Raw genomic sequence first — 24,396 nt, 5'->3', positions numbered from 1 at the left:
TTTTAATTCAAATTATTTGGAAATTAGTTGAATTTTTCAATATTTATATTTATATTTTTTGAATATTATTAAAAAGAATTAAATTTCGAGAAGAATTTCTGTTAAAAACACTAAAAAATAATTAAATTTCGGAGAAATTACAATATTAATAGTAATTTTTAGAAAAAATTAAATTTTTAAATCTTTAAAAATCTGTACTTTTATAATACTTTTAATGAACAATTCTGTGCAACTAATTTTCTTATATATATAAACGGAATTTAAAAAACTTTTCAAATAAAAAATTCTGAAATAATTAAAATTTAGTAGAATTTTTTAAAAATAATTGAATCTTTAAAGAGAGTATTTTTTTACTATCTTTGAAAATTCAATTATTTACTAAATTTGTACTAAATTTTAATTATTTGAGAATTTTTCATTTAAAGTTTTTAAAATTTCGTTTATATAAGAAAATTCCCAAATAATTAAAATTTAGTAGAATTTTAATTTAATAGAATTTTAATTATTTGAGAATTTGTTTATAAGTTTAAAGAAACATGTTTTTTAATTTTTTATGAAAAAGATAATACATAAAATATATTCCTATAAATAATTGAATTTTTAAAGAGAGTATATTTATACTCTCTTTAAAAATTCAATTATTTTTGAAAAATTCTACTAAATTTTACTTATTTGAGAATTTTTTATTCAAAGTTTTTAAAATTCCGTTACTTTCAATATTTTTGATTACATTTTTTTTATGTTTTATTTGCCTCAATAACTTTAAGAGCAACATCGAAGAGTTATACTTACAATTCTAATAAAAAATATCATTTTTCCCATATTATATATAATATTTTTAATAAACTAATTCTTATAATTCTTTCTATTATATATTCTTTTAAAATTCAATTATTTTCAAAATGTATATAAAATTAAAATTATTTAAAAATCTACTTTTTTAGACTTAATCATTAAAGTTTTGAAGAAAGCATCAATTTGTAAAAAAAATCAGAAAAGTTTCTTTAAAATACTATTAAAAAGAATTCTTATTAAATTTATTTTGTGTTCGTCTTATAAACTTTGAAATGCCAAGAAAACCAAAAAAACTTTTTTTTTTATTTGATATATATATTATCTAATTACCGTGACTAACTTTCCTTGATTATTTTCGAAAAATGTAAATAAAATTCTTTAAAAGAAGTTAATTATTTTTAATAGAATATAAAGAAATTTTGATTATTTAAAAAATTTTCAATTATTTGCTTATAAAAATTCAATTATCTTGAAACAATAGAATTAAAAAATTTCAAAAATCTCATTTTTCAGAATTTTTAAAAAATCTTTGCGAAAATTCAATTTTATTAAACAAATTTAAGTGTGTATCATTTTTTAAATTGACTAATAAAAATTTTAATTATTAATCTTTTCACTAAGAAATATGAATACATTAGAATGTGACTTTTTATAAAATTCAATTATTTATCAATTATTAAATTAAAATACTTTGAAAATTCGATTTGTTAAAAAGTTTTTAATGAAATTCTTTAATTTAATTATTTTCAGTTGAATTTCACAAAATTTTGTATTAATTCGATAATTTTAAAAAAAATTTATTTACAGTATTTGAATCAGTGTATCTATAAAAATTGAGAAAACGATTTTTTGAAAACAAAAAAACTTTTTTTTTATTTGGTGAAAAAATTATTTTGAAAATTAACCGATTACAACTTGACCTTGTTATATAAAAGAAAATTTGCGCACAGTAACACACACAGAGAGAGAGAGTGGATCATCTAAATTCTAGGGAAACAGGACGAAATGCTCTTCAGAGACGAAAGAGACTTCCAAGACGAAAGGGTTTAGAAAAGGGGGTTTATGCTGCAGATCTTGACAAATTACTTTAGTAAGTTATCTCCCAAAGCGATCGAATATACTTCTTCCTTTTACCCATTGAGTAAGAGAGATGAAGCAGGCAAAGAGCCAATGGCGTCACTACATATATACATATAAAGGGAGACAAAGGATAAAGTCTTGTACCTGCCCTTTTCAGCATCATATATACATATACATTTATTTATACCGAGTATGTTACTACGTTGTGTCCTTCCGAGGTCCTGACAGCCGCCTGCATGATTTATGAAGGTCGTTTATGTGGAATTTTGTTTTTGCTTCTTGATAACATGCGAGGTCGTTCTCCTGATTATCCCTGAGATATTGCTTATTCGCTGGGTCTGAAATCTGACTAAAGTGGGATGCCTGAAAGGTGACGCTATCCAAATTGTTAAACAAGATTATTTCAGCAGCTTATTGTATAAAAAAAATACTCGAAAAAATACTCAAAAAAAAAAATACTCCGCATCAAAAGTAGTTGGTGGTTATTAAAGGGCGATAAGACCTACTACGTCATAATTTATTAAAGTGTTATGATCGATAAGTAATTATTCCAAAAAAGTTAACATGTGACGCGTCACAAAGAAATGGGACGACACAACAAGAAGCAAAATTTATACAAATTATGTTTGTTGAATAGAATTCTCTTTTGAAAAGAGAATTCTATTCAACAAACATAATTTGTATAAATTTTGCTTTAAAAAAACTTTTAATTAAAAAGTTTTTTTTAAAAATTTAAAAACATAAATTAAAAAATCTTCTAAATTATAAAATAATTAAAAAGACTTTTTAATTCTATAAAATAAAAAATACTTTTTATCAAATATCGGAATTTCGTTATTCATTATATTTTCACTATATGCTCATCATTAAATTAAAAATTAAAATACAGAACAAAATTCTATACGAACTATAAATATTGAAAACTTATTTTTTCATGTTCTAAACTTTGAGAAAAAGTGAACAACTCAAATGTGAATAATTTCATAATTCTTGTGTTTATATCAAATAAGGACATTAGCGGATTATTTTATTACTAAAAGCTTTCGCTCGTTACAATCATTATTTATGCAGATCATGAAAACTAGTTGCCTTTACTTTCCAAAATACATAATTTATACAAAAGTAGCCGCATGCTTTTTTAAAAAGTGAAAATTACACACGATTTAAATGAACAACCGCACAAAATGGCACAACGATAACAGAGTTTTATAACATATGAATTTGTCAATAAAAAGACAATTATGTTTAACTCATAAAATATTGATTTCGAATCTACAAACTACTAGTGGCTTGCAAAATCGAACGCACGCTATTTTGATCTAAAAATCACGAAATTAAATAAATAATATGTAAAAAGGCGAAATATAAAAAGTTGATGAATGAATAGCAGAATTAATCCACTGGTTTTTCAAAAGTAATTCTAATTTTTTAATTCTTGAGAGAAAACATTTTTGTAAGAATTCAATTACATTTCACAAATAATATAATTCTTCGATGAAATTCAAGTATTTTCAAAATCTACTATTTTAATAAAATTTCTCAAAAAAAAATTTAATAACATTCGTTGCAAGAATTCAATTATTTTCATAAATAATAAAATTCTTCACAGGATTTCAATTACTTAAAACAAATATAATAAAAATTCGTTGCAAGACTTCAATTATTTTCCTAAATGATAAAATTCTTCACATGAATACATTCTAATCTATTCATGTATAATTGATTTATAATTGATAAATAATTGAATTTAATAAAGAGTCACATTCTAATGTATTCATGTTTCTTAGTTCGAAGATTAATAATTAAAATTTTTATTAGTTAATTTAACAAAAGATAATGATAATTTTTTAATAAAATTCAATTTTCACAAAGTTTTTTTGAAAATTCTGAAAAATGAGATTTTTGAAATTTTTCAATTCTATTGTTTCAAGATAATTGAATTTTTATAAACAAATAATTAACAATTTTTGAAATAATTGAAATTTCTTTACATTTTATTAAAAATAATCAACGGACGTTAGTCTCCGTAATTATAATTTTATTTTTAAAAATTTCTTCGCAATATATTCAATTATTTTCATAAATAGTAAAACTCATTGCAGAATTTCAATTATTTTTAATTGAATTTCTCGAAAAATGTAATTATTCTTAAAAATTTTATTAAAATTCGTCGAAAGAATTCAATTATTTCCATAAATAGCAAAATTCTTCAGATTTACTTAATTCTTTCGGAATATTATTTTTAAAAAAATTCTTCACAAGAATTCAATTATTTTCATAAATTTTTATAAAATTCTAAAATACAATTTAATTATATTTTCAAATGTAATAAAATTCTTCGCAGAAATTCAATTATTTTTAAAAATTCTCAAAATTTCAATTATCTTTATAAATAAATAAATTTATTGTTCTCCACAATTCAATTATTTTCAAAAATTTTAATAAAATTCTACGCAAACATTTAAATATTTTCATAAATAATAATATTCTCTTGAACGATTCAATTACTTTTATAAATAGTAAAATTCTTTGCAGAAATTCAATTAGTATCAATACATTTTAATAAAATTGAATTTATCAAATTTTCAATTATCATTATGAAATTATGAATAGATAAGATTATTTTAAAAAATTAAAAAAAATTCTTTGTTTAATTCAATTATTTTCCAAATTTATAATTAAAATTATTGAAAAAAAAATTATTTTTAAAAAATTTAAAGAAACTCGTCAAAAGAATTTAATTATTCATAAAAACTCTAATAAAAATTTTTAAAAACAATTGTACATTTATTTATGTTCGAAATTAAATAAATTTAAATTTGATGAGAAAAAAAAACCGGGAAAAATTAGGACAAAGTCGGGAAAAAACCGGAAATTTTCTTAAATATTGCAACAAAATATCCCTTTTTTGGTATAAAATGCAAATTATTTCGATTTTTATAGTGTGAAAAATAACTACAGTCGAATCTTTCAAAATTAATTTTTAAATTTCTTTAAAATTAAAATTTTTAAAAATTTTAAACAAACCTTCAAGAATTACAATTAGAAATTATAAAAAGTTGAATTATTTTTGTATTTAAGTAATTGAATTTTCGAAAAACTTACGGAAAAACATTAAAATTAATTAATTTAGGTGAAAAAGTTAGAATTTTTAGGTAAATAATTAAAATTAAAAATTTCAATTCCTTGTGAAAAAATAAATAATCAGTATTTAAGGTTTTTGTACAAAAATAGGAGAATAAGTTTAAATTATTAAACATTCGGTCAGACACACTATAAGATTTTTAATCAAACCACGAAAGGAAAATTCAAATAAATTGTTAAATAACTGCAATATTGAATTAAATCAGGTGTCAATACTCCACATTGTAATATCAGATATCATTCAATATTTTACTTATTTGATCTTTTTTTAGTTTTCTTCAATTATATATTTTATTGAATATTGTAAAATCTCTTGGCATGGTTAGAAAAGTTTTTCATAATTTAAATGATTTAAATTAATTTTATAAATTTTTAACAAAATACCGTGAACAGTGATTTGTCCTTTATGAAAGAATCATTAAAAATTAATTTAACATAATAATTGTAATTATGAATATCTGAATTTATAGAAAATACTGAAAGGTCAGAGAAGAAAAATATAAAATTTCTTTTACTCTCTAAACTTTAATTATTTTCATAAAATAATAAAAATTTCACAGGAATTCAATTACTTACAAATTTTTTATAAATTTCTTCGTAATCATTCAATTATTTCTATAAATAACAAAATTATTTTCGTAAATAATAAAATTATTTTTAGGAATTCAATTATTTTCATAAATATTAAAACTCATTGCAGAATTTCAATTATTTTTATTTCAATTTTAATCAAATTCCTCGAAAAAAGTAATTATTCTTAAAACTTTTATTAAAATTCGTCAAAAGTATTCAATTATTCAAAAATTTATTCATAAAATCCTTTATGAGAAATCAATTTTAAGAGAAATACAATAATTGAATTCTAGTAGAATTTTGAAAAGGTTTCAAATTAAAATCTTTGAAAATCTGAATTTTTCATATTTTTAACTAACAATTCTGTGCAAATTAATTTTTTTGAGAAAATTTAATTGCGGATTTTTTAAAAATTATATAAAGTTTTTATTTTCTAATATATATTTAATTAAAGAATTTACGAATAATTGAAATTTTATAAAATTGAATTGTAAACAAATACGAAAAACAAAATTTTATTTTAAAAATATTACAGATTATTGACACGAATTCTAATACAAAACCTTCAATTTTTTCTATTTTTGACAATAATTTCTTTTTCAATAACTTAATTCATCAAGAAGTATACATATAATTATTACTTAAAAATTATTTCATAAATTTTTTTTGATAAATTTTAATTTTAATTATTTTGAAATAATAACGCAATTCTTCGAAAAAATTCAATTATCTTGATATATAAAAAAAATTTTCCCAGAAATTCGATTAATTTCAGGAATTTTAATAAAAATCATTGCAAAATTAAATTATTTTCAAAGTAATAAAATTTATCGTAGAAATTAAATTATTTTCAGGAATTTAAAAAAAATACAATGCAAAATTCAATTATTTTGAAAAGAAATAAAATTCTTCTTGGGAATTCAATTATTTTCAGGAATTTTAATAAAATTCATTGCAAAAATCAATTATTTTCGTAGACAATGAAATTTTTCTTAGAAATTTAATTATTTTCACAAACAAAGAAACTTCTTCTCAGGAATTCAATTATTTTCATAAATTATGAATTTTTTCTAAAGAATTCAATTATTTTTACAAATAAAACAAATTCTTCTTAGGAATTCAATTATTTTCATAAACAATAAAATTCTTATTAGGAATTCAATTATCTTATCAAACAAAGAAACTTCTTCTCAGGAATTCAATTCTTTTTAAAATTTTAATAAAGTTTTTCTTAAGAATTCAATTATTTTCACAAATAAATAAAATTCTTCTCAGGAATTCAATTATTTTCACAAATAATGATTTTTTTCTAAAGAATTCAATTATTTTCACAAATAAAGAAAATTCTTCTTAAGAATTCAATTATTTTTACAAATTTCGTTTTTTATCGTTTTTTTTTTGGTTTTAAAGTCGATCCGAGTTCTGTTAAATTTAAAAATCCAACTAATATTTTTCCTTTTTTTGAGTCAATAACAAATATTGCTTTGATTTTTAAATTTTATTTTGTTTTTTTTTAAAAGTTTGAGTATTTTTGGTATTTTTTTTTAAATGATTGACAACAAATTTCAACCTGTGATTTGATATTTTCAGGAATTTTAAGAAAATATAATGCAAAATTCAATTATTTTCAAAAGAAATAAAATTCTTTTTGGAAACTCAATTATTTTCAGGAATTTTAATAAAATTCATTGCAAAAATAAATTATTTTCATAAATAAAAACAGAATTCATCTCAAGAATTCAGTTATCTACAAAAGTAGGTAATACAATTCTTCGCAGAAATTCAATTATTTACAAAAATTTGAAAAAAAATCTCGCTAACATTTCAATTCTCTTTATAAATCGCAAAATTTTTCGCCAAAAAATTCAATTATTTTCAGAACAATTTTAATTGAATTCCTGCAAAGAATTCATTTATTCTTAAAAATTCTATTATAGTTCGTTCCAGAAATCCAATTATTTTCAGGAATTTTAATAAAAATCAAATTGCAAAATTTAATTATTTTCAAAGTAATAAAATTATTTTCAGAAAACTATACTAATTCAGATTTAGAAAGTAGTAAATTCTACTGATTTATTAGTAAAATTTACTAATTCAAAAGCAAACAGTTAACATTTTTGCTTATTCAAAGTTAGAGAGTACAACATTCAATAAAATAAACGACTCTAGTCGATGTTTAATCGACTAAAGGGACTTTTTTTCTTGTTAAAGTCGATCCAAGCCGCTTTGAAAAAGTGAAACTTGAAAGAAATTCCAGAATAAATAAACTTCTCCCTTCATAATTGGAGTCAATTTTCAGATGATGAACTATGTGGTGGTGGGGGATTGATATAAAACTTGATTCCATTAAAGGAGAGGAATTCCGCAACTCCTGCCTGCGTAATAAATTTGATATAGAAGTGGTTGAATAATTTTCAATCAAGGAAGAGTGAACCTCTCACTCGAGGGAATTCAGAGGGATAGTATAGGTATTGCATATAATGAGAGAAAGGTTGTTGAAAATCTCGTCCTCCTGTGATGATAACCCTCGTTTCTTTTACGCACATCTCTAACAATAATGACAGAAGCACACCAGCAGGACAATGAGGGAAAGTTTGTGCGAGTGCATGGACGACTCCTCCTCGTCGAATTGGGGATGATTTCTAGTTAATAAAACGTAACGATAAAGTGATACGATGATATATCACGGCAGGACCAGGACGATGGCACGAGGATGAGGCTCTGGGGGTGAGAAACGGGACGAAGCAGAGACGATGAGCTTGAGGGAATCGGGGAAAAGGGCGCAGCCGCGAGGCTGGAACCACCCTCGGCTGCAACCCCCGTCACTACCGCGCCTCGACTTACTCACCCCCCCGAAGCAGACTGCACATCCACCACCGACATAACGAAACAGACTCCTAGGCAGTGGGGTGCGGGTCAGTTTCTCGAATGTCGTTGCGGGTTAATGGTGTCGTCGTCGTACTTCTTAAAGAATCGTTCCCCTTCACGCTAATTCCGATTAATTTCGTATTCATTCCTCATTAATTATTAATCTCCATTAATTAAGTTTCTCCGGACTGGGAATTTGTGATACACGTGATTTTTCTGTGACCAATTATTCTTTTCAATTTTTTCTTTCTTTTGAAAGAGAGTTGCGCCTTGTTCAAGTGCACCGGTATACTTGAGAAGTGCTACTGTGTGTTTTCCAACAGATTCTTTTTTATTTCTTCGTGATTTGTGCGAAGAACTTTCGAGTTCTATTGATTCTATATAGTGTGTCTCTCAACAGGAAGGAAATAATTTCAACAACAAATCTTTCTTTGGAGGAAATCTATTTTCTTGAATACCGTCGCAGACGATGGACGAATGATATTCTCGCCGATTGCAGAAATAGGTAGGTCACAACGCTAAAGAATGGCTTTCTAGCATTTCTAAAAACTCCTTTCAACACCCGAGGGTTTGAAAGGATCTTTTTCAATATTTGAAAATCTCTATTCATTTTCTACTTTTTGAAAATACCTTTTCAAGTATATGTAGAAAAAATAATTGTATCTTTTAGTTAAAAGGTGATACAATTTTTTTTTTGAAAGTTGGTTCTCGGTAAGAAATTCTTATTCTTTAAACGAGTTTGTTAAGTTTTGTATGGAGCTTGGACAAATAAACAAAAGTTTACCTCGATTCTCTAAGGCATTTATATGTATATCTGTATTTTATGCATGATGATGAATAAGAACCTTCTGACAGAAGTTGCCACAATTTCAAGCGGGATTACCTTCCGCCTCTCTCCTTTATCTTATTTCACAATTTCTTTTTATTAAGATGATAAAATGATTTGACAAAGATTATAAAGAATCTAAAAATTTATATAGTTGAGAAGCAAATCCATTGTTTTAATGCACTCTCTTCTCATTTTTTGAGAAATGTTTACTAATGTTTGCAAAGTAAGAATGTTTACTAACTAATGTTAGAATTTGTCGCTGATTGAGAATTTTTCATAACGAATTAGTCACTTTTTGTTTTTGAATTAGTAAATTTTACTAATATGAGAAAAAAATATGTTATAGGGTAACATAATGATCAAACAGAGTAAATTTTCTAATCATCTTTAGTGCTACAAATACAGACATCTCGTTGATATAAGATACAATCCAGATTGTATGGAGTAACATCTTGATTGTACTTTTCTAACATTTTGATTGTACTTTTGTAATATAATATTTTTGTAACATTTTTGATGGTATCCAGTAGCATAATGGTGGTACCGGATAACATCTACTTTCTACCATCAAAATCTTATTATATCAAAATTTTTGTAATATCCATTTCTCTCACTAAAAAGGACCCCACAGGAAATACATTAGTTTTGGGTCCCAGTAGATTTTCTTTCACTGAAAATAATTTTTAGCGAATTTGATTAATTTTAAACTTCTCTTAATACTTCAATAAGTCCTCAACAGAATTTAAAAAATTTTATTGACCACCAAAAAGGCTAATACCATCAATAAGGCTAAGACCTCCAAAAAAACTAAGAATATAGTTGGTGCATGCAGATTTTGCAGCTGTTTTTGTAATTTAACTACTTTTTTTAGTCAACCGAACCGTTCTTTTTTAACTACATGTTCGAAAATAGTAAAATCAACTACACAAACTTTTTTAACTACATATTCAAAATTTGGTAAAATCAACTATATAAACATTGTTAGCATAACTGGAAAAGTAATTAATTTTATTAAGTTATTTTATTAAGTTAAAGTTAAAACTTTTGATTCGTTTTTCGTCTCAATTTGATATCTGCAGAAAAATTGTACTCAACTACATTATGGTAGTTGAATTTTTCGACTAAATTGTTTTCAGTGTCTAAATTTTGAATTTTAAGTTTGTATTCAATTTGGAGTAAAGTTCCAGGAAAATCGATTGGGACCCAAAACCAATATTTCTTGCGGGGACCTTAGTAGAAATTAATTAAAATTTACTAATTCGAAAGCAAAAAATCAGTCACGAATTCAAATTAGTTAACATTTTGACTAATGAAAATTTAGAGAGTACAGTGACATCAATTATAGATTAAAGAACCCAATTATCTCTAAATTTCAATTATGTACTGAAAATTCATTCAAATTAGTAGTTTTCTACTAATTTTTGGCAAAAATTTTACCATTTCAATTAGCATAGCAAGAAAAAAGTTAATCTATTTTATTCTTTAGAGAAAAGCTCCTCTTCTATAATATCCTCACAATTTTTCTTTTCGAAAGAAAACTATTCGAAAATTGAAATAAAAAAATTACAACAAAAAAATTTAGTCGAAAAAATCAACTCTACCATTATTATTTCAGTAAAAAGTAGTTAAATTGCTAACTTTTTGGTTCTTTCAACCATGTTTGTGTAATTGATTTTACTACATTTGAGGTAGTTAAAAAAAATTGTTCAATTGGCTTAAATACACACAATTAAATTCCAAAAATAACTTCGAGGTTGATAATCAATTTTGAATCCAAATGCATTTAAATGAAAAAATCATTGAATCCAAATGCAATAAATAAATTTTTTTAATTAATGTAAGTAATTAATTATTTTACCAAAAAAAAAATTACGAATTACGAATCTAAATGCAATAAATAAATTTATTAGTTAATGTAAGTAATTGATTATTTTACCAAAAAAAATTACGAATTACGAATCCAAATGCAATAAATTAATTTATTAATTAATGTATAAGTAATTGATTATTTCACCAAAAAAAATTAATATTAATAAATAAATTTCCTTTTTTTGTTGTGATTGAACAAAAGAAAAAGTTCCTTTTTTTCATAAAATTTCGCTTTTGAGATGCATTAATTCGAGAACAATTGTCTAATTGAAAGTCAAGATGACTAGTGTTGAGTTTGGTATAGTTAAAATTTTGACTGATTCAGATTTAAATACTATTTGAATTAAACAAAGTGCAATCAAGTGAAACTTGTTGAGACAAAGAATAGAACTGTTTAAATTTCAGATCCTGTTTAAATCAAACATTTCATGCAGAATAGTGGAATTTTTACTATGATTATTGGATAAAATTTTATCTCCCGCACGGAAAAGAGGAAATAGTGACATTTTAAGACTTTTATATCAAGATAAACTTTCGCTTCATCAACGATCATTAATTTATAATTATTATTTTTTTATACTTATTTCGAATGAGAAAAATTTTTCCACTTATTTCCAATAAGTAAAATCTTTTTACTTATTTACTATAAAATAAAATTCGATCTTTTTAATTTTAACTTTATGAAACGTTGAAATAAATTATTCATAAATAAATCTCCAGATAAAGATAAAATTTTCAGTATTTGATCTCATTAGGTATGAATTACTAATTAGTTCTATTTTAATATTAAAAAAGGGCGAAAGTTTTATCTCTAAATTTTAATTAGTGAAAATATTTACTAATTTAAATTAATGACTGACTTTTTGCTTTTGAAGTGGTACATGTTGCTAATAAATTATTTTATTATAAATTTTATTATAAAAGTTTATGATAGTAATATTTTTGCTTTTGAATTAGTAAATATTACTATAATAAACTTTTATAATAAAATTTACAAATTAAAAAGCAAAAAAGTCAGTCGGTAATTCAAATTAGTAATTTTTACTTAAAAATTTAAAAAGTGGATAATAAATATAAATTTCAAATAATGACATAATATTTTATCGAATCCACCCTCATACAAAAAACATCTTTTGAATTCTGTGAAGACAGTCATAAAATGTTCCTGAAAGTTCATGATACGTTTCAGATCGGAAGCCTTAGTCGTATTATTTTTACTATAGATCCGTCTTTATCATAAAATTGAATTCCGTCTCAATTTTGTTTATAACTTACATGCGAATATATTTTCTGAATTATATATACATTTTCGTAATTCTTTTTCCAATTTAAAAAAAAAATAATTCATCATATTCGTCATCATTTTAATGCAATCATTTTTGTCGACTAAAAGTTTTTTATTTGCAAAAAAAAAAAAAAAATTTTAATTTGTCAAAGAGAAACACAAATGGAATGAAAAAATAAAATTTTACTACTTTTCTCATCTGAGAGTCAGCTTTACTTTATATATGCACAGAAAATATGTTTTGAGCATGGAAAGCTTTAAAAATATTTTACTTCTGATATATAAATAAAATAAGGACGCATCAAATTTTATTTCCCTTACACACTTTTTTTTAATATAAAAAAAAATGTTTATAGAAAAATGTAGGATATGAAAATATGATAAAAATAATTTCAAATATAGAATTTAATTTTTCGTCTCGACAAAGATGTTCGATTCTTAAATTTAATTTCGGTAAAATAATTTCCACTGATAAAAAAAAATCTAAACAATTTTTCCCAAAAAATCTTGTTTTTTATAAATTCTAAAAATTAAATTCTAAAAAGAGCGACAGAATTACCGAAAGGTAAATTTTTTTTTTCTCTAAATCGGAGTGATCGTTAACTTTATATTTTTATCATTATGAGAATCAAGTGATAAAATCCTTATCGATTTGTGAATTTAATTTAATTTTTAAAATATAAATTAAATACAGTTTCTGCGGTTATGTATAGATTAAATTTTAATCTTTTAAAATTGAAAGGACTAAATTTTATAATTAATATTTGATTGAAAAAGTGAAAAACAAACATATAATGAATATTATTTATTTCGCAAAGAAATATAAATGTCGACATGAATACATAATATTTATAATAATTTTATCCAGAAATTATTGTAAATTTACATAAGATTATTATAAATTTTCATGACTGCGGCAAAATTTCCACAAATATATATCAAGCTGAAAATATCACATAATTTCTAATGTAAACTTACGGCATGCATCACTGCACTTTTATGTCCAGTTTATTTCTGATGTGCAATTTTGTATCTGCCAAATATTCACTTGACGTAAAATTCTATTATAAATTAATGTAAATTAACGGTATTTACAACAGTAATTAGAATAATAATATATTAATAATTATTACAATAGAAATAATAATAATAATAATAATAATAATAATAATAATAATAATAATAATAATAATAATAATAATAATAATAATAATAATAATAATAATAATAATAATAATAATAATAAAAATGATAATAATAAAAATAAAAACAATAATAAAAAGAATAATAAAAATAATAAAAATAATGAAAATAAAAATAATAATAATAACTATTGTTTCTGAAATAGGGTTAGAGATTTGTTTTAAAAAAAATAAGGATTACCAACTACAGCCAAAAAAAAAAAAAATTGAAAACAGAAAATGTAATTCTATAAAATATCGTTTTCAACAATATTGATATTCCAGTCAGCGTTTCGCAGGAATTTAATGTAATTGTATTTCAGAAGGGGTACATATCATTCAATTAATTTGTTTTTTTTCATCACATAGTCAACCTGTAGCTTCGATTAAGAGGTTTCCTTCTAATTAACTTTCACGAGTTTTGTGCAAAATAAACAGTCCAACATTTATTTTTTCATATATACACATGTTAATGTAAATTTTAATAAAATATAACTTTATTTAAACATAAAAGTAATTATAGTTTTAAAGTTTAAATTAAATCCAATTGTATTTATTCAGAGATAATTGAAATTAATTTTCGACATATATGAATATTTTGATTTTATATCAAATAAATAAGATAATAATTACGTATCCTTTTATATTATAAACTACATATAAATTGGAAAATTGAGTTTCATTTAATTTGAACTGAACATTTAAAGTGAATTTTCATCTAATTTTCACTCTGTACCAAAATAACCCTGCATATGTCGTTACATTAAAACAATTAGCATTGCTAAATATGTTAATTATTTTCTATTAAAATTCTGTTTATTTATTTCCACTATAATTAAATATTCATGTAAGTCTATTTATATATATATATATTGAAACTATAAATTTATTATAATTTCATTCGAAATATTTTGATTTTAATATAACTGGACAGATGTTGTTTTAATTGTTGTGCGCTTTTTATAAATAATGAGATTTAATTATCGTTTTGAAATTGAGATTGAAACTCATTTTTTATTCATTTACTTATACCGTTCTGGAAACTATATATAAATAGAAGTATTTAATTTATAAACTAATTTTACTTTATTATAATCAAAATAAAACGATAGAAAATAAAAGAAAAATAGTAGATAAAAATTCTTCGCAAGAATTAAATTATTTATTTTTGTATTAATTAAATAATAATTGAATTCTCATAGAATTTTTAAATAAGAATTAATTTATAAATGAATTTCAGTTAAAATTGTATAGATAATAATTGAATATTATTGAATATTTTTATTTTTATTCTTTGGAAGAATTGCAGTTGTAAATTTTTAAAAGTCATAGATTTTCAGAAAGTTTGAAATTGAAATTAAGAAAAATTTTTACTCTTCTGTAAAAATATATATAAAAGTACTCAAATATTTATTTACAAGTTTATTAAATTTTTTAATAATTAAATTCAAAAATTTTGAAAAAACTCTGTTTTTGGAAAAATTGAATTTAAATTTTTTTGAAACATAAACTTTTAAGAAATTTAAATTGAAAATTCAAGGAAAACATTAAATTTTAAAAGAATTACTGTCGTAATTTTTAAAAGTATTATTCCTTGCAAATATTCAATTATTTTCATAAATAATATAATTCTTAGGAATTCAATTATTTTCACAAACAAAGAAACTTCTTCTCAGGAATTCAATTATTTTTTAAAAATTACTGAAAATTTTCTTAACAATTCAATTATTTTCCCAAATAAATCAAATTCTTCTCAGGAGTTAAATTATTTTTTAAAATTCTAATAAAACTCTTCGTAAGAATTCAATTATTTAATACAATTTTAATAAAATTCTTTATAAGAATTCAATTATTTTCACAAATAAAGAAATTTCTTCTTAGAAATTCAATTATTTTCACAAATAGAGAAAATTCTTCACAAGAATTCAATGATTTTCACAAATAAATAAAATTTTTCTCAGGAATTCAATTATTTTCCCAAACAAAGAAACTTCTTCTCAGACAAGTCAATTATTTTCATAAATAATGAAATTTTTCTTAGGAATTTAATTATTTTCAATAAATTATGAATTTTTTCTAAAGAATTAAATTATTTTTACAAATAAAGAAATTTATTTGTAATAAAATTCTTCTCAGGAATTCAATTATTTTTGGAAATTTTAATAAAATTCTTCGCAAGAATTCAATTATCTTCATAGATAATGAATTTTTTCTTAGGAATTTAATTATTTTCCCAAACAAAGAAACTATTTATATTTATAATAAAAAATCCCAAACAAATTTAACATTCAATTATTTCCATAAATAAGTAAAATTTGTTAGGAGAATTCAATTACTTAATACAATTCTTGATCAAAAATTCAATTCTTTTTTAAAATTAAAAAAAATTTTTTTTTAATAATTCAATTATTTTCACAAATAAAAAAAATTCTTCATGTAATTCAAATATTTTTAGAAATTTTAATAAAATTCTTCTTAGGAATTCAATTATTTTCACAAACAAAGAAACTTCTTTTCAGGAATTCAATTATTTTTATAAACAATGAAATTTTTCTTAAGAAATCAATTATTTTCACAAATAAAGAAAATTCTTCTCCGGAATTCAATTAGTTTTAAAAAATTTTAATAAAATTCTTCTTAGAAATTCAATTATTTTCACAAATAAAAAAAATTCTTCTCAAAAATTCAATTAATTTTACAAATTTTAATAAAATTCTTCAAGTTACAAACATTTTCTCTTATTCAGACAATGACTTCAATTCTTAATTTTTGTCTTTGTATAAAAATGAAATAAATTGCTTTTTCGATTTTTTTCCTATTTTTAATTGACTTTCGTTTTTTATCGTTTTTTTGGTTTTAAAGTCGATTCGAGTTGCTGTTAAATTTAAAAATCCAACTAATATTTCCTCCTTTTTTGAGTCAATAACAAATATTGCTTTGATTTTTAAATTATATTTAGTTTTTTTTTTCATTTTTTTTTCAAAAGTGATATTACCCTAATTTTTTTGTTAAAAAGTTGAGTATTTTTTTTTTAAATGACTGACAACAAATTTCAACCTGTGACTTTATATTGTGAAAGTAATAATGTGACGTGTATAATTAAGAGAGAAAATTTGCATTGAATAGAGTGACTCCAAAAATTAATTTCCCTAAAATAGTGTCAACAAAGCCTCTGAATATTAAATATGATATTTGATAATTCAGTAACAGAATAGAACATGCATGTTGAGTTTGTTGAAACTATATACAGATACAAAACACGGATAAACAAAATCATTAATAACGCCCTTCATTTTGGTGACGCTCTATATACTCGCGTTCAACAAAGTGGCTGTTTACCTCCGATCGGTTATCCGACTGTTCCCTTTATTGGTGATTTATGAAATATCTCTATCGTTAATCTTTCTGCGGTCTACTGTGGAGGTCGGATTCGGGGGTTCAAATAAAAATTTGTCGTTTGTTATTGATCACACAAATCATTATTTTATCAACTTTATATATATATGTGTGTGAATTAGGTGCTTATTAGGGACAACTATAACGATTTAGAGATTTAGTGAAAATAAAATATAGCCAATTTATTCCCCCCTTCCCATTATTATTCAGTTCAGGTATTAATAGATTATCATTTATAGCTGTACGTGAATTATTATCATACATTTCATTCTGTCGAAATAAATTTTCAATCCAAATGTAAGAAGGCAGAAAGAAAACATAAAAACATAATCGAACCATATCAATCATAAAATAGCAATGAAACTTTTTTTTTTTTTTTTAAAGAAGATGGAAATGAAATGAAAACTGAAAATATTTAAAAATTACTCTTGCATGAAATACCTACATACGTAAAATTTTAAATTCTAAAAATGAATGTAAAAAATAACTCATCCCAATATGTATGATAGAGAAAAAAAGTATGAAAAGTTAAATTAAAAATTGAAATGGAGGTATTTAATAAAACACTGTTTTCACAGTGTGGAACATTTTTCAAATATTTTCAAAATGATATCAATTTTACAGTGTGATTAAAAGGATGTTTCATGCAGGCAAGCAAAGAAATAACCGCATCCGAAACATGAACTATACTTGATGCAGTTCGAGGATCGAGATAGGTTTAAGAAGAACCTTCTTTTAAAGTTTTTACGGTATTGGTTTTCACTGTTGGCTTATAATGAAAGTTTGTTTCGAAGAATAATAAAATTTTTTTTATATTATTTAGAAACATGTTAGTGCATTCAACGAAAATAAATACAAGAAATGTAGTAGTTTATTTTTTCTAATAAACAGAATGTCAGGGTTTAACATCAAAAAATTATAATTCGATTTTTAACTTTTAAATAATGGAAATTTTTTTTATTAAAAATATATATATGACGCTCCAAGGAGAAAATTTACTTACTTTTTATTTTCAAATTAGTAAAAATGTTGACTAATTTGAATTAGTGATTTACTTTTTGCTTTGGAATTAGTAAATTTTACTAATAAATTAGTAGAAATAACTATTTATTAGTAAAATTTAATAGTTTAATACCGTACGTGGGCTATTTTTTTGCAAATAAAAAAAAAATTTACGAATTCAAAAGCAAAAAGTCGGTCACTAATTGAAATTATTAAACATTTTTACTAATTCAAATTTAGAGAGGAATTTTTAAAAGTAAAATAAAAAAAAAAGCTTTAGAATATAAAATTTGTTTTAATTATTAATTTGACAACATTTCCAAATAATAGGAAATTAAGTTTAATCTTTTCAAATTTTTATTCTGAAATTTAACTTTCTTCAAACAATTTTAATTACAATTTTTCAAGACTAATTTTTTCCAAAATTCAATCATTTTTGTTCAAATTTTTAAATAAAATTATTCAAAACAAATAACTTTTTTAAAGAAATTAATAAAATAATAATTTTTTACAATAAAAATTAAAATGTTCAATTATTATCTACAATGTTAACTGTAATTCATTTTTAAATCAATTCTTATCAAAAAAAAAAATTATATGAGAATTCAATTATTCGAATATAAAAATAAATAATTTATTAAATAATTGAATATATTTTAAAATTCAATTTTTATAAAAAATTACATCAACATTATTTTAAATAATTGAATCCTTTAGAAGAATTTTAATAAAATTTCTGAGAAAAATTGGATTTTTTAAAGAAATTCATTTAAAATTGTAATAAAAATAATTTAAATTTTGCAATGATTTTTATAATTTCTGAAAATAATTAAATTCTTGCGGAGAATTTTATAATTTATAAAAATAATTGAATTCTTGCAAAGAATTTTATTTATTTTTAAAAATAATTGAATTCCTGAGAAGAACTTTCTTTATTTGTGAAAATAATTGAATTCTTGCAAAGAATTTTATTTATTTGTAAAAAAAATTGAATTCTTAAGAAAAATTTCATTATTTATAAAAATAATTGAATTCTTGGGAAGAATTTTTTTTATTTTTGAAAATAATTGTATTCTTAAGAAAAATTCCATTATTTAAGAAAATTATTGAATTTCTGCGAAGAATTTTATTAAACTTTCTAAAAATAATTAAATTTTTGCGAAGAATTTTATTAAAATTTCTAAAAATAATTGAATTCCTGAGAAGAACTTTCTTTATTTGTGAAAATAATTTATTGAATTCCTAAGAAAAATTTCATTATTTAAGAAAATAATTGAATTTTAGCGAAGAATTTTATTAAACTTTCTAAAAATAATTGAATTTTTACGAAGAATTTGGTTAAAATTTCTAAAAATAATTGAATTCTTGAGAAAAATTTTATTTATTTGTGAAAATAATAATAATAATAATAATAATAATAATAATAATAATAATAATAATAATAATAATAATAATAATAATAATAATAATAATAATAATTGAATTCTTGAAAACAATTTTATTAAAATTTAAAAAAATAATTGAATTCCTGACAAGAATTTTGTTTGTTTGTGAAAATAATTGAATTCTTACGAAGAATTTTATTAAAATTGTATTAAGTAATTGAATTCTCCTGACAAATTTTACTATTTGTGAAAGTAATTAAATTCTTTAACAGAATTTTGTAAAAAAATTGTTTAAATAATTGATTTCTTTCGAAAACTTTTTTGATAATTGTATTATAAATAAATAATTGAATGTTTTCAAAGAATTATATTACATTTTTTTTTTAAAATAGTGAAATTTTATTTGGTATATTTTATTATAAAATAGTAGATATTGAAAGTATAATTAAATTTCGAAATTTTCAAAAAGAATTGAATCAATTCAAAGAATTTTATTGAAATTTTTGAGAATAATTTTTTTATTCCAACTATTAGCAAATTTAATTTAATACAAATTCTCAAACATAAAAAAGTAGCTTTTTGTGTCACAAATCTAGAAAAAGTATCCAAATAGTATCAAATCGTAAAAAAAGTATAGTAAATAGTAGGTTTTAGTATAGATGAGTGCGAAAAATAATCCATTTCTTTCATATGAGACGTAAAATTCTAATTTGAAGAAGAAACGAATTTCATTTCACTTGATCGTTTGAAATTTTGATAGGAATTAAATTTTTCAGTATATAAAATATCAGAGAATCAATAAAATATTTGAATAAACTTTTTACGAATTCAGCAAGAATTTTATTGTGTTTGTAAAATTGTGTTTATAAAATAGTGTTTATAAACTTCTTGTTTGAAACATCCATTTCCCCCAAATGTCGATTTTGTTTTATGAAAAACGATTTTTTCGAGAAATTTTTTAAAGCTATTTTCAAAATTGTTTTTTGATTATAAAAAGTAATGGTTTTATGAATAACGTACGTTATATTCGCAGTGAAAATGTATATCTAATAAGGTATGTACGATTTAGAAAAGCTACATACGTATTGAATTTACATATAACGTAAAATTTCCAATAAAATGTATATATAGAAAGAAAATTTTCTCTATTTTGCCTCAAGCATTTTCATTCCGTTTCTATGTGTATTTACTTATTTTTAAAATGATGACATTTTATTTTTTATTTTATTTCATTTTTTTTTATTTTATTTTTTTTTTTTGAGAAAATTGGATTAGAAAAGAAAGGTTTGAATAAAATTACAAAAGACGCGGTGCAATATGAAATTTGTTATCAACAACTTTATCTATTCTTCACTTTTTGCTTTTTATACTTTTCTTCTTTTATCTAAATCTTTTCTTTATTTCAGACTCCTTAGTTAAGCGAGCAGTTTCCTGATAAAATCGTTAGTAAATCAGGATTAGAAAGGAAAGCGAACTCAAGATCAGATTGCGATTCATTCGTTCACACGTTGAGTTCACGAAGACGAAGTAGTTAAGTTAAGAAGTTTGTTTTATCCTTCCCCATTGGCACAAGACTTTTACGGATTATTTAAAAGTGTGTTAAAATGCAGACAGACAAAAACTTGAGAAATGTGGATTAACGGGGAAGAATAAGAAAATTAGTACAAAATTTGCATGAAAGAAAAACTTTTTTACTTTGAATTAAAAAATAAAAGAAGGAATTAAAAATAAAAAGAAAGAAAAGAAAAGAATAGAACTTGACTTCATTCTCTTGATATAAAAGAATAAGTATTTTTTTAAATTTTATTCACAACTTTTCTGCGTTTTCTGCTGGCAAATTATTATTTACTTTGAAATTTATATACACATTGTTTTATACATTATTATTGTTATTATCATTTTCATTTTTACTAGCAAAAAATACGTGTGCGGAACGTGATGTTCAATTTATTATTATTATGCAAATTAGAACATTTTTTATCTTCAAATATGAACTTCATTTTTTGAATAAATACAGATTCAAAATTTAAAAAATTCATTTATTAAGTACATAACTTTTTCTAGATTTGTTACACAAAAAGCTACTTTTTTCTATGTTTGAGAATTTGTATTACTTTAAATTCGCTAATATTCTCAAAAGTATTTCGAAATTTATAATTATAATTTCATCTACTATTTATATTTATAATAAAAAATCCCAAACAAATTTAACATTCAATTATTTCCATAAATAAGTAAAATTTGTTAGGAGAATTCAATTACTTAATACAATTCTTGATCAAAAATTCAATTCTTTTTTAAAATTAAAAAAAATTTTTTTTTAATAATTCAATTATTTTCACAAATAAAAAAAATTCTTCATGTAATTCAAATATTTTTAGAAATTTTAATAAAATTCTTCTTAGGAATTCAATTATTTTCACAAACAAAGAAACTTCTTTACAGGAATTCAATTATTTTTATAAACAATGAAATTTTTCTTAAGAAATCAATTATTTTCACAAATAAAGAAAATTCTTCTCAGGAATTCAATTAGTTTTAAAAAATTTTAATAAAATTCTTCTTAGAAATTCAATTATTTTCACAAATAAAAAAAATTCTTCTCAGGAATTCAATTATTTTCTTTTTCTCTGGAATTCAATTATTTTTGGAAATTTTAATAAATTTTTTCTGAAGAATTCAATTATTTTCACAAATAAAGAAAATTCTTCTCAGGAATTCAATTATTTTCATAAATAATAAAATTCTTCTTAGGAATTCAATTATTTTCACAAACAAAGAAACTTTTTTTCAGGAATTCAATTATTTATTCAAATTTTAATAAATTTTTTCTCAAGAATTCAATTATTTTCACAAATAAAGAAAATTCTTCTCAGGAATTCAATTATTTTCATAAATAATAAAATTCTTCTTAGGAATTCAATTATTTTCACAAACAAAGAAACTTTTTTTCAGGAATTCAATTATTTATTCAAATTTTAATAAATTTTTTCTCAAGAATTCAATTATTTTCACAAATAAAGAAAATTCTTCTCAGGAATTCAATTATTTTCATAAATAATGAAATTTGTCTTAAGAATTTAATTATTTTCACAAATAAAGAAAATTCTTTTCAAGAAATCAATTATAATGATAATTATAATAATGAAATTTTTCTTAGGATAGGAATTTCAATTATTATTAAATAATTTTTAATGAATTCTTCTTAAAATGCGATTATTCTTAAAAATTGTGTTAAAATTCTTCGCAAAAATTCAACTTTTTTTTATAAATAATAATATTCTCCACAAGAATTCAATTATTTTTATAAATAAAAAAATTCTTCGCAAGAATTCAATTATTTTTATAAATAATAAAACTCATCGCAAAATTTGAAATTATTTTTAGTACAATTTTTAATGAATTCCTCAAAAAAATGCAATTATTCTTAGAAATTTTATTAAACTTCTTCGGAGAGATTCAATTATTTCAAGAAATTTCGATAGAATACTTTATAAGAATAATTGAATTTTAAGTAATATTCAATTATTCAATAAATTTTTTATTTTCGTATTCAAATAATTGAATTCTTATATAGAATTTTCTAATAAGAATTAATTTAAAAATGAATTTCAGATAAAATTGTAGATAACAATTGAATATTATTGAATATTTTAATTTTTATTGCAAAAAATTATTAATTTATTATTTTCTTAAAAAAATTATTTGTTATGAATAATTTTATTAAAAAATTTGAACAAAAAAGGTTGAATTTTGATTTTCAGTTTATGCAAATTACAAAATATTTTATTTTCAAATATAAACTTTAATTTTTGAATAGTTTCAGATTCAAAATTAAAAAAATTCATTTATTAAGTATATAATTAATTATTATTGTTTGTTTTTAAGAATTTATACGATAAAAAAAAAAACGGTCAAAAAAAGTGGAAAAAGTCATATTTTATTCAAGACCTGCAATAATTGTAAATAGTTGAATGTTTTTTTCTTTTTTTCCGAAAAAAACGAAAATGTAGTCAATTTTATATAAAAAGTATAAAAGTCACAGTTGCACTGTGTGCACAGTTGAAATCACAATTTAAAGAAAAGTCAAAAGTCTTTCTGAGCTGAAAAGTGTTGCTCAATTGAGGCGAAGGGAGTTTGATAAGAAAAAGTTATCCAGTTTCGGGAAAATAGTTGTGAAAGGGTGACCATGTCAAAAGAAAATCTAACTTCAATTTTAACAAATTGTATTCGACAATGTAATAAAAAATTTCATTTTTAATTCAATATATATAAAAATAAACAATATTCTCTATATATATATATATTGAATCGTATTTGATTTATTTTCTCAATTGCTCTTGCTTCGGAAAACATTTTTCCTTCATTTCTTTAGATGTATCATGATGAATGTACAGTTGCTTCACGATGAAATTACTAAATTGCTTTGGAACATAAAAAAAAGAGAGTAATTGTATATACGAAAAGAAGGTTATTGCTTTACTCCATGCGAAATACTGTTTGAAAATTAATAAAAAAAAAAAAAAAGAAAAAAGAAAGAAAAAAAAAGAATATTCAGAATCAAGGTATAAATATCTTTCTGTTTCATTAAGGCCACTGTAAGCCAAACAGTTGTGCAGGAAAAAGTTAGTAAAAACTTTTGGCAGTACAATCGACCGCTAATTAGACTTCTCCAACTTTTATTTCAAATATTTCAGAACTAACTTTGCAGAAAATTCTCTTCCTTCCTCTATAATGTTTTACTACAAACAAAAACAATAGAGGAAACAATTGTCATTGTGTAAATATTTAATATTGTATATACGTTCAAAGAGAAAAAAATAAATAAATATGAAAAATGAATTGTTCAACTCTCAATCACAAATATTGATAGACAGTTGCGAATATAGTTTTTTTTAGTGGAAAAAAATACAATTTTGAATTTTTAACAAAAACAAATGGTATAAAATTAAACAAACAGGAAAAAATAAAATGCCACTGTTGGCATTT

The 24,396-nt window shown here is 21.8% G+C and overlaps 2 protein-coding genes across 5 annotated transcripts in view; one reads left to right on the top strand and one right to left on the bottom strand.

Annotated features, from left to right (window-relative positions):
• The window catches only part of LOC122508999 (acid sphingomyelinase-like phosphodiesterase 3b), a 271,059-nt gene that overhangs the window by 32,328 nt on the left and 214,335 nt on the right, over positions 1 to 24,396 (top strand). Inside the window, exon 1 of one of the 4 annotated variants that reach the window (XM_043622713.1) lies at positions 8,453 to 8,965. The exons of the other annotated variants lie outside the window; for them this stretch is intronic. The gene's annotated coding sequence lies outside the window, so the exon portion shown is untranslated. Of the gene's footprint in view, positions 1 to 8,452; positions 8,966 to 24,396 lie in introns of those variants that run through there. 4 annotated transcript variants of the gene reach the window in all.
• LOC122509000 (glutathione S-transferase 1-1-like) overlaps positions 1 to 24,396 on the bottom strand; it is a 223,658-nt gene that overhangs the window by 19,751 nt on the left and 179,511 nt on the right. The gene's annotated exons all lie outside the window — the stretch shown is intronic.

Source organism: Leptopilina heterotoma, unplaced genomic scaffold (genome assembly GCF_015476425.1).
Source record: "Leptopilina heterotoma isolate Lh14 unplaced genomic scaffold, ASM1547642v1 Lhet_59, whole genome shotgun sequence".
Lineage (NCBI taxonomy): Eukaryota > Metazoa > Arthropoda > Insecta > Hymenoptera > Figitidae > Leptopilina > Leptopilina heterotoma.
This window is presented reverse-complemented; position numbering and strand designations above follow the sequence as displayed.